This window comes from Pteropus vampyrus, unplaced genomic scaffold (genome assembly GCF_000151845.1).
Source record: "Pteropus vampyrus isolate Shadow unplaced genomic scaffold, Pvam_2.0 Scaffold24, whole genome shotgun sequence".
Taxonomy (NCBI): Eukaryota; Metazoa; Chordata; class Mammalia; order Chiroptera; family Pteropodidae; genus Pteropus; species Pteropus vampyrus.
Genome location: NW_011888805.1, coordinates 286,749 through 294,938, shown reverse-complemented (window position 1 = coordinate 294,938; position 8,190 = coordinate 286,749). Strand labels below are relative to the sequence as shown.

Here is an 8,190-nt window from a genome sequence, read left to right as displayed (position 1 = left end):
GATCAGATCCGCTCCTTCTAGAATCAGCCAATCCAGGTTAAGGGCCCCCAGGCTGCAGGTCTGTAACCTCAGACTGGAAAAACCCTGAGGCAAAAAATAAAGAGGAAACTAAAGACGGACGGAGAAATCTAGAGTGCAAGACGTGCGGAGACCCAGCAGCTCACGTGTGCACAGTGTTTTAGGGTTATAAGGTGCTTCCTCGTACTTTGTCTTTGGAAATCCCAATGTCCCCGGACGGTGGAAAAGGCCACTTCATCACTCACGTCGTGGGTGAGAAAACTGACGTATTTTGCCGACTTACCCAGGATCTCACAGCTAATACACGGGAGAGGCTAGACTCCCAAGGGTGGCGATTCCCACCATCTCCCGGGTCGGAGGGTGCTACCCAGGGCTGCCTGGGGCCACAGAGCAGGGTGAACACAGACATCAGCCCCAGAGTGAGCGATGTCAGCACACTGCCCCAGACCCCCAAGTCCATCCCTAGTCACCTCTGCCAGGTCCAGAGAAATACGCCACATACGGCTGCCAGAGTCACCCACCGTGATGAGGAAAAACTTCTAAACAGAGTCTAAGCAGACGTTTTCTGGTTCGGCTCAGGTCTAGAGCCCCACGTGGAGTTGTCAGTTAGATTTTGGGGAAGTCACAGAAAGACAAAGACTGCAGCCCATGAGATTTGTGTTTTGGGCTTGGCCTCATTTTTTTTTTTTAAGAGAATTATATATTTTTTAAAAATTGTGTCAGAATACACATAACATAAAATTTATCATTTTGAATTATTTTTACCAGCGCAGTCCAGTGGCATTAAACAACCCTCATCACCATCCTTCTCCAGAACTTCTCCACTTTCCCAGAGGGAAGCTCTCCCACCCCACCTCCCTCGTCACCTTAGTGGCCACTGTTCTACTTGCTCTAGGTAGCTCATGTAAGTGGAATCATACAGCCTGTGTCCTTCTGTGACCGGCTTATTTCACTTAGCATACCTAATGTCAAGATTCACCCATTTTAGAGCATGTGTCAGAACTTCCTTCCATTTTAAGGTTGAGTAACATCCCATTGTGTGTGTATATACCACATTTTGTTTGTCCACTCATCCATCAACGGACGTTTGGGTTGCTGCCACCTTTAGGCTATTGTGAGTAATGCTGCTATGAGCGTGGGTGGCCTGGCCTTTTGTTTTCTCCTCAGACTTGTCCCCTGCTATTCTGTGTTGCTACAGGTTACTTCAGGTACACACATGGGTATTTACAGCCTTGATCCATAGTCCAGGGCAGTTCTAAAGCAAACTTAAAAAAAAAAAAAAAAACCCTCTACTATATTCCATTCCCGTTTGGGGGTACCGCCAAATGTTCCTGAGCTGCCAGGAAGCCGGACACCTGCACATCAATATCTAGTCTAGAAAATGCTTTTGAGAGCATGGAGACAGGTGCTTAAAAGGTGCCCGAGAGTTCTATTCCTTCCGATTTCATGACATTAAAATACTTTCAAAGGCCACAGTGGGAGTTTTTACTTAAACCAAAGAGCTTCCTCTCACTAATCTTTCTCCCACAAAAGTCATCTAGAAATGAAAGACAATTTTGCTAAAATGAACAAGGATTTCACCTAAGGGACATTAAAAATCCTCACCTACTTTTTTCTATCTGAGCATTTACAGTAATTTAAGGTGTGGGAAATCAGATTGCTCAGGATCACACTCAACCAAGACCTGACCTCCAGCCCACACCCCGGCTATGTTCTGTCTCTCTACCCCCAACCCTCCCTCAACCCAAGTCGACACAGTATTGGTGACAGAATGAGGGCCAGGGGACATGCACTCACCAGCAGGGCATGCCGCTCCAGCCTTCACAGTGGACGCCAGGCGCTCCCCTTGGCTTGTGTAGCTGCCAGCAGCTGTCACACTGCCCCTCTCCTCCCAGCTAGCTAGGTGTCACTGAAGCCGCAGGAGCCACACAGCCGTTAAGAGACACTTTATGCCAGAGCTCCACTTCCTGGACACTAGCGTCACGTTCAGCTACAAAGGTAGTTTTGCTTTGGGTTGAAAAAAAAAAAAAAAGGAAAGGAAGAAAGCAATCAAATGAGGGAGGGAGACTTGAAGCCTGAGCCTCAGGATGAGTCACCGAATCAAAGTTTAACAACCACATACAAAACAAACTCAGTGAGGGCTCGGGCTGGCTGCACAGGAGGGACTGGAGGAGAGCAAAAGCATGAACAATGCGAAACTTCTGTTTCAAGTTCCCACTCGTGCCTCCGGCTGAGAAAAGCAGCTGATCCTAGATGCTTCCAAGGGGTCGGGCCCCACGACCTGATGAACCAAAACACAGCACATAGGAGCAAAGGGTGTCAGGTCGAGGGAGAGACCATAGCTGCATAGATAACGTTGCACAGGGCCATGGGCGTGGAGGAGGACCCTGTCCTTTCCAAACAGAGTCACAAGCAAGTCACCAAGTCCTCAGGCTGGGGGACCGGGACACTACCTCTGTCAGGATTATGAGCCCGGGGTCCGCTCTCCACAGCCCGGCATGGGGTAAGCTGCTGCTTCTCTCTCTGTGGCCAGGGAGCCGGACCTCAGCCCACCTGACCACAGCATCCTGCAGCCCAGCTTGCCACCAGCCTCAGAGGGGATGGGCCCAAACTCTGTGTTTATGTCCTGCACTGGGGGACACCCAGCAGGAGTCAGAATAAGACAAAGGACACAATCGAAGTGCACAGTAGCCCACATCCTACCAAATGACAACGTCTCTAAAAGTAACTGTTGGGGAAATTTTCTGAGATCCAGACACCAAAGGAAGAGGCCGACTGCTCCATCAATGCATCAAGAGTTTATTAAGGGAACTTAAATACGAGGCGCATCTTGGCAAGATGAAGTGCATATCCTCCTTGCCACATGGAAGGAGCTAAAGAATTATGTAGTACAGGGCAGGATGAATGGGGTACTGGTGTATAACTGCCCTAGATAGGGGGAAAATGCCTTACGTGCCTGCCCGGGGTAGGGCAATGGATTGGTCCAGGAGCCAGTAGTTCAGGGAATAGGGGAGGGGTCAGTCAGATTGTGTCTGAGGGGTTTATGAGAAACAATCTCTACTGTCCTGGATCTAGCTCAAGGGTCAAGCAGTGGTCACCAGCTAGAACAGTCTCTTCTCCACAGTGACTCGTCCAAGGACACACAGCCAGCCACTTGGTCAGGGTGGGTTTAGAACTTGGAAGCTGGTGCCAAGGAAATAAAAGTGGCAAAAGTTAACTGGAATTTGCTGCTCTTCTTTATTCCCCCTCTGTCTCCCATAGATTTGAGGCCATTTAGAACAGGGGTCCCCAACCCAAGGGCCATGGACTGGTGCTGGCCCGTGGCCTGTTAGGAACCAGGCCGCACAGCAGGAGGTGAGCGATGGGTGAGCGCGCGAAGCTTCATCTGTATCTGCAGCCGCTCCCCAGCGCCAGCATCACCACCTCAGCTCCACCCCAGATCGTCAGACATTAGATTCTCATTGGAGCACCAGTTCCTGGTACCAAAAATGTTGGGAACCACTGATCTAGAATATTAAAACACATAGCGAATGAAATCATTGAAATAAAAATTAAAAATACAATCAGAAATTATTAGAAAAAAAGAACATTTTACTAGCTATCTAGCTTAAAATCGTCACTTCGTCTGAACACTAATGCCAGCTTTGAGTTTTCGGGAATGATGGATTTTCTAATGACTGCCGTTTGTTCAGCACCTCCAGAATATTCGGTACTTTCCATCAAAGTGTCCTAATCCCCACAACAGCATAGGAATTATTATTTTCATTTTTGAGATGAGGTCATTAGGGCTGAGAAAGGGTAACCAAATTGCCTAAGTTCATTCAGTTGGTTGAGTCAGATTTGAAACCCAGGGCCACCCACCAGGCTCCAAAATACTCTCTTGACAGGGCCTCTTAGCCTCCAGGATCCCTAATAAATCATTCAGGGTTTTCAAGAGAAATAATTATTTCCGTGGTATTAAATTTTAGGAAAAATCTAAAATATCCTCAGCTCCAGTCCTATAGAAGATGCAGTGTGTACGGGGGTAGGGGCGTCTTCAAATGCACATTCTTCACAAGAAGCCTCAGTAAAAGCTGCACGGTTACACCTTGACTCCTTACACCTTGACCCCGTTTCTATGGCGAAATGCGTTAACGTCATCCGAGAGCCTTGTTATCTGATTGTGTAGCCGAATAAATCAACGGAACCTAGAGTCACATATTGCCAATGGGTTCCTTGGACAATCTCTTCCAAATACTACGTGACTGAGTCACGTTTTTCTGTTGGTTTTTTTTTTTTAAGTCATAGGCTAACAAGCAATCAAGGAAGGAATTCCCGAGGAGATTGCCAAGTGAGACCACGCTGTGCACTTAATAAAAAGATGAACCTGGGCAAATAACACTTTTTGTTTTGACCTCAGATTGAACAGGATAGGGACCCGAGTGACCAGCACCAAACTGTTTGACAAAAGAGACATTCGAATCTGCTCAACTATCAGACAAGTATTTGGCAGCCGTCCCAGAATTCTGTGTCTCAAATCCTGGATGTTATTTAGACCAGCGAAATTGTTACTTAGCCGTCTCTGTAAGCCAAGAAGCTCCACAGATGCCTTCACGGCATCTGAGTCAGAGAAAACGCATCTTGATTCTTCTATAGCTAAGATGACTTAGCTGCTATGACTCTGAGAAACTGAAAGCGATAAACCACGATTTAGGCTATTTGTTCCCAATCGAACAAGAAATAAGATCTGCCAGAGGGAACGATTTCAGTTTACACATCGCCGACCCAAAACTGGAGTCGGCACGTGTCTCCTTATCGTCAAAAGCTATTGAGTACGAAGGAAAGAGTAGGACAGCAGGCTGGCCACCCTTCCCTTCCTCCTCCGTTGAAAACCGGCAGTTCATTCTGCCCCGCAGCCATTTCTGCCCACTCAGGCCTTTGCAGAGACAGAGGTCTGTGCCCTCAGGAAGCAACCTGGAGGTGTTGAGACAGTGCATCCTGAACATGTAGGTACAGACCCTCCGCAGAGAGGGATACACAGACTCACAGATGGATGGCATGTGCCACTGTCTCAGTGCTTCGCGAAGCCCTGGGAGCCCGTGGAAGGGCCTGGGTCAGGACCCCTGGCTTGGCTGCTCCCCTCGCCCTGCAGCAGCAGTGAGCTCCAGCAACAGTCTCTTACTGTATAATCCGTCTTCTCAGTGAGCTAAACGGAGGGTAGGTATTCGCGGTGATGTCGCGGACTTGCACAGGTTCAGCCCTGCTAGACATCACCCGACGGCGCCCATCCCGTGACACGTCCAGCAGCCGCGGGTGGCATTCCTGTTTCTCTGTCTCTTCGCCAAGCTTTGCGAGTGGGAGACACTTTGCTTTTGGCCCATTTGATGTGTAAGAAATGGTATATCATTTCTCGTGGTTATTTTAACTTTCGTTTACCTGATTACTAGTGAAGTTGAGGATGTTTTCATATGTTTATTGGCTGTGCAATTTTCCTCTATTTTCCCCCTTCATTACCCATTTTCCTCTTGGGTCCTATTTTTCTTATTGATTGATGTTAATCTTTATATAGCTTTCATACTAATCCTTTATCTGTTGTATATGCCAGAACTATCTGCTCCCAGTCTAATACTTGTCTTTTAGCTTTGTTTATGTTTTTCTGGGGCCTGTAGATGTTTTTACTTTTGTATAATCAAAGCTATTGGTTTTTCTTTCATCATTTACGTTTTTGGAATTTAGTTTAAGAAATTCTTCCTTATCCTAAGATCGTAAAGATATTTACCTATGTTTTCTATAAAGGTATAAATTTTTATTTTTTATAATCGGGCTTTCATCACGATCTGGAATTTATTTTGATGAATTGTATGAGAAAGGATTGTCAAGGGAGGGGGAATATTTCCTCCTTCCCTTTCTTAGTTCATATTGGCTGGTCTAAAAATTAAATTGACACAAGACAGAGCAACAGGAGAAAAAAACAAACTTAATTTGTACGTACAGAGGTCTCATAAAAATGGGCCCCCTTAAGTGACTATCATTTTTAGACAAAAGAACAATTATTTGTGAAGATTGGACATAACAAAGGGGTTTATTTTGGGGGTAACAAACTAATGAGAAAGTAGCAGAGTTTGCTCATATAGCTTTCTCAGAACTTGATTCCCTAACTCTGGTGACAAGGGTGCCTCCTGTCCTCCAGGGATAGGGAGGATGGTTTCAAATGGCAGATGTATCTCCTGTGTGTGTGTATGTGGGGGAGGTGGGGAGGGGGAAGGAGGAAGGGAGGATGATCAGTGTCTTTTTTTGCACCAGCTGTTTTTCAAGTAACTTTAATTCAAAATAATCAATAGGCCACTGTGGCATATTTTGGGACGACCTGTCCTGAACCCCAACAGGATCTAAACTTATTATAATAAGCAACTTGATGTCATAAACTCAGACTACCCTGCCACTTATTAGCTGTGTAACCCTGAGCAAATTATTTAACCTCTCTGTGCCTCGGTTTCCTCATATGGAAAGTGGGGATAATAATCATATCTGCCTCATAAGGATATTATGAAAATTAAATTAATTAATGCACATAAAGTGCTTAGGACAGTGTTTGGCGCATATTAAGTGCTCAACAGATGACTCTTATTACTATGAGCTCACACTTTAATGAAGTGAGTATGATGAGAACTTATTATGGCAAAGTCGAGCACCCAGGAAACACTGAAAAAATGTCAGAGGGCCCCACAGACAAATAAAACAACTTTCTCGGTCACCATAGTAATGTGTACACCTACAATACACAGAGAAGCAAGTGGAGAAGCGGTTGTCATTGCTATAATGGCTTAGCCAATAAACTAATTGCTGTTGTTATTGGTTTAGCCCAATAATCTAATTTAAAGTACTTTAAGTTCATTAAATAAAATCTGTCTTTTCGTCTAGGTTCCACCTAAGATGTTATCTTAAATAGCTACAGGGATCAGAGCACCAAAAACTCTGTTAAGCACATTTTGATTTCATTTCTCACCATGCACTGGGCTGAGAACGTTAGCGCCAACTGAAGAAGAGTCTGCCCTCAGTAAGTGGGGACATGATTGTAACAAAGGGCTACAGTCACTTGGTAAATGTCAGACTATTACAGGATTTCTCAACCTCAACTCTATTGACATTTAGGTCTGGATAATTCTTTGCTGTGGGGACTGTCCTAGCCACTGTAAGGTATTCAGCAGTATCACTACGCACCAGATACCACTAGCGAAACCCCTGACATTGTGACAACTAAAAATGTTCCCTGACATTGTTGAGTGTCACACTGGAGGCAAAATCTCCCCTGACTGAGAACCTCTAGACTACAGTTCCATCAAAGAGGAAGTTGTGACTCTGTGTGAAAAGGCAGAGGAGGCCTTGCGAAGAAAATGATGGCTCCGCTGACTTTAAAGGATAGACCGGAGCATTCCAGGAGAAGTCTGGGACATTCCAGGTGGAGGAAGAATCTAGGCACAGGCTCAAAGGCACAAGGAAGCACGGCATAACCCGTGTGGCTGGGACTCAGGTTCAAGGTGGAATGACTCAGCTCAGGAAAAACTTAAAAGGCCTTTAAAAAAAAAAAAAGAAAGAAAGAAAAGAAAAGCGTTTTCATTTTAAAAATACAATTAATTGAATTATTAATTAATATGTTTTTTCACACACAGGTAAGTTCTTTTAAACAAAATGATTTCTGCTTCTGGGCCATCATGAAGCTACCAGGCTAGGAAAACTGACTGTCTTAGAGGGCTCGAGGTTGAGAAACGGGCCCTAATTAGGGAAGGATCTGGCTTCCCAAAGATCGTCTGACCTTCGAAGGATGCCAGACCTTATCGACCAGGGGTCTGTGAAAGGCAGCGATTTTCCGAGCACTCTCAAACTTACTCTAGTCTTTCTCCAACCGTGGCTACTCATTTCCCTATTGTTTTGGTGATTTGCTAATCCAGAGCGCAAATGTCTTTGTATTTGGTCCTGGAGACATTGCTACTTAGATAGCAAGATGATGTCACTATAATCTAAATAAATTGGCCTTTTGGAAAGTCTCCCTAACACTGCGGTAACACATAGCTCCTATTGATTGAAGTCGACTCTAGGGAACTCACTTTTCCTGGAATCTAGTTCTCTTACAAAAAGCCCTAAGGGACATGTGAGATGGTCTAACACTCTATTCATTGCTAGAAAGATAGACTA

At 45.3% G+C, this 8,190-nt stretch overlaps 1 protein-coding gene across 1 annotated transcript in view; it reads right to left on the bottom strand.

The window, feature by feature from the left end:
* ZC3H12D (zinc finger CCCH-type containing 12D) overlaps positions 1-2,041 on the bottom strand; it is a 23,874-nt gene extending 21,833 nt beyond the window's left edge. Inside the window, exon 1 of the mRNA XM_011356216.2 lies at positions 1,816-2,041. The gene's annotated coding sequence lies outside the window, so the exon portion shown is untranslated. The remainder of the gene's footprint in view (positions 1-1,815) is intronic.
* Between the last annotated feature and the right edge of the window lie 6,149 nt (positions 2,042-8,190).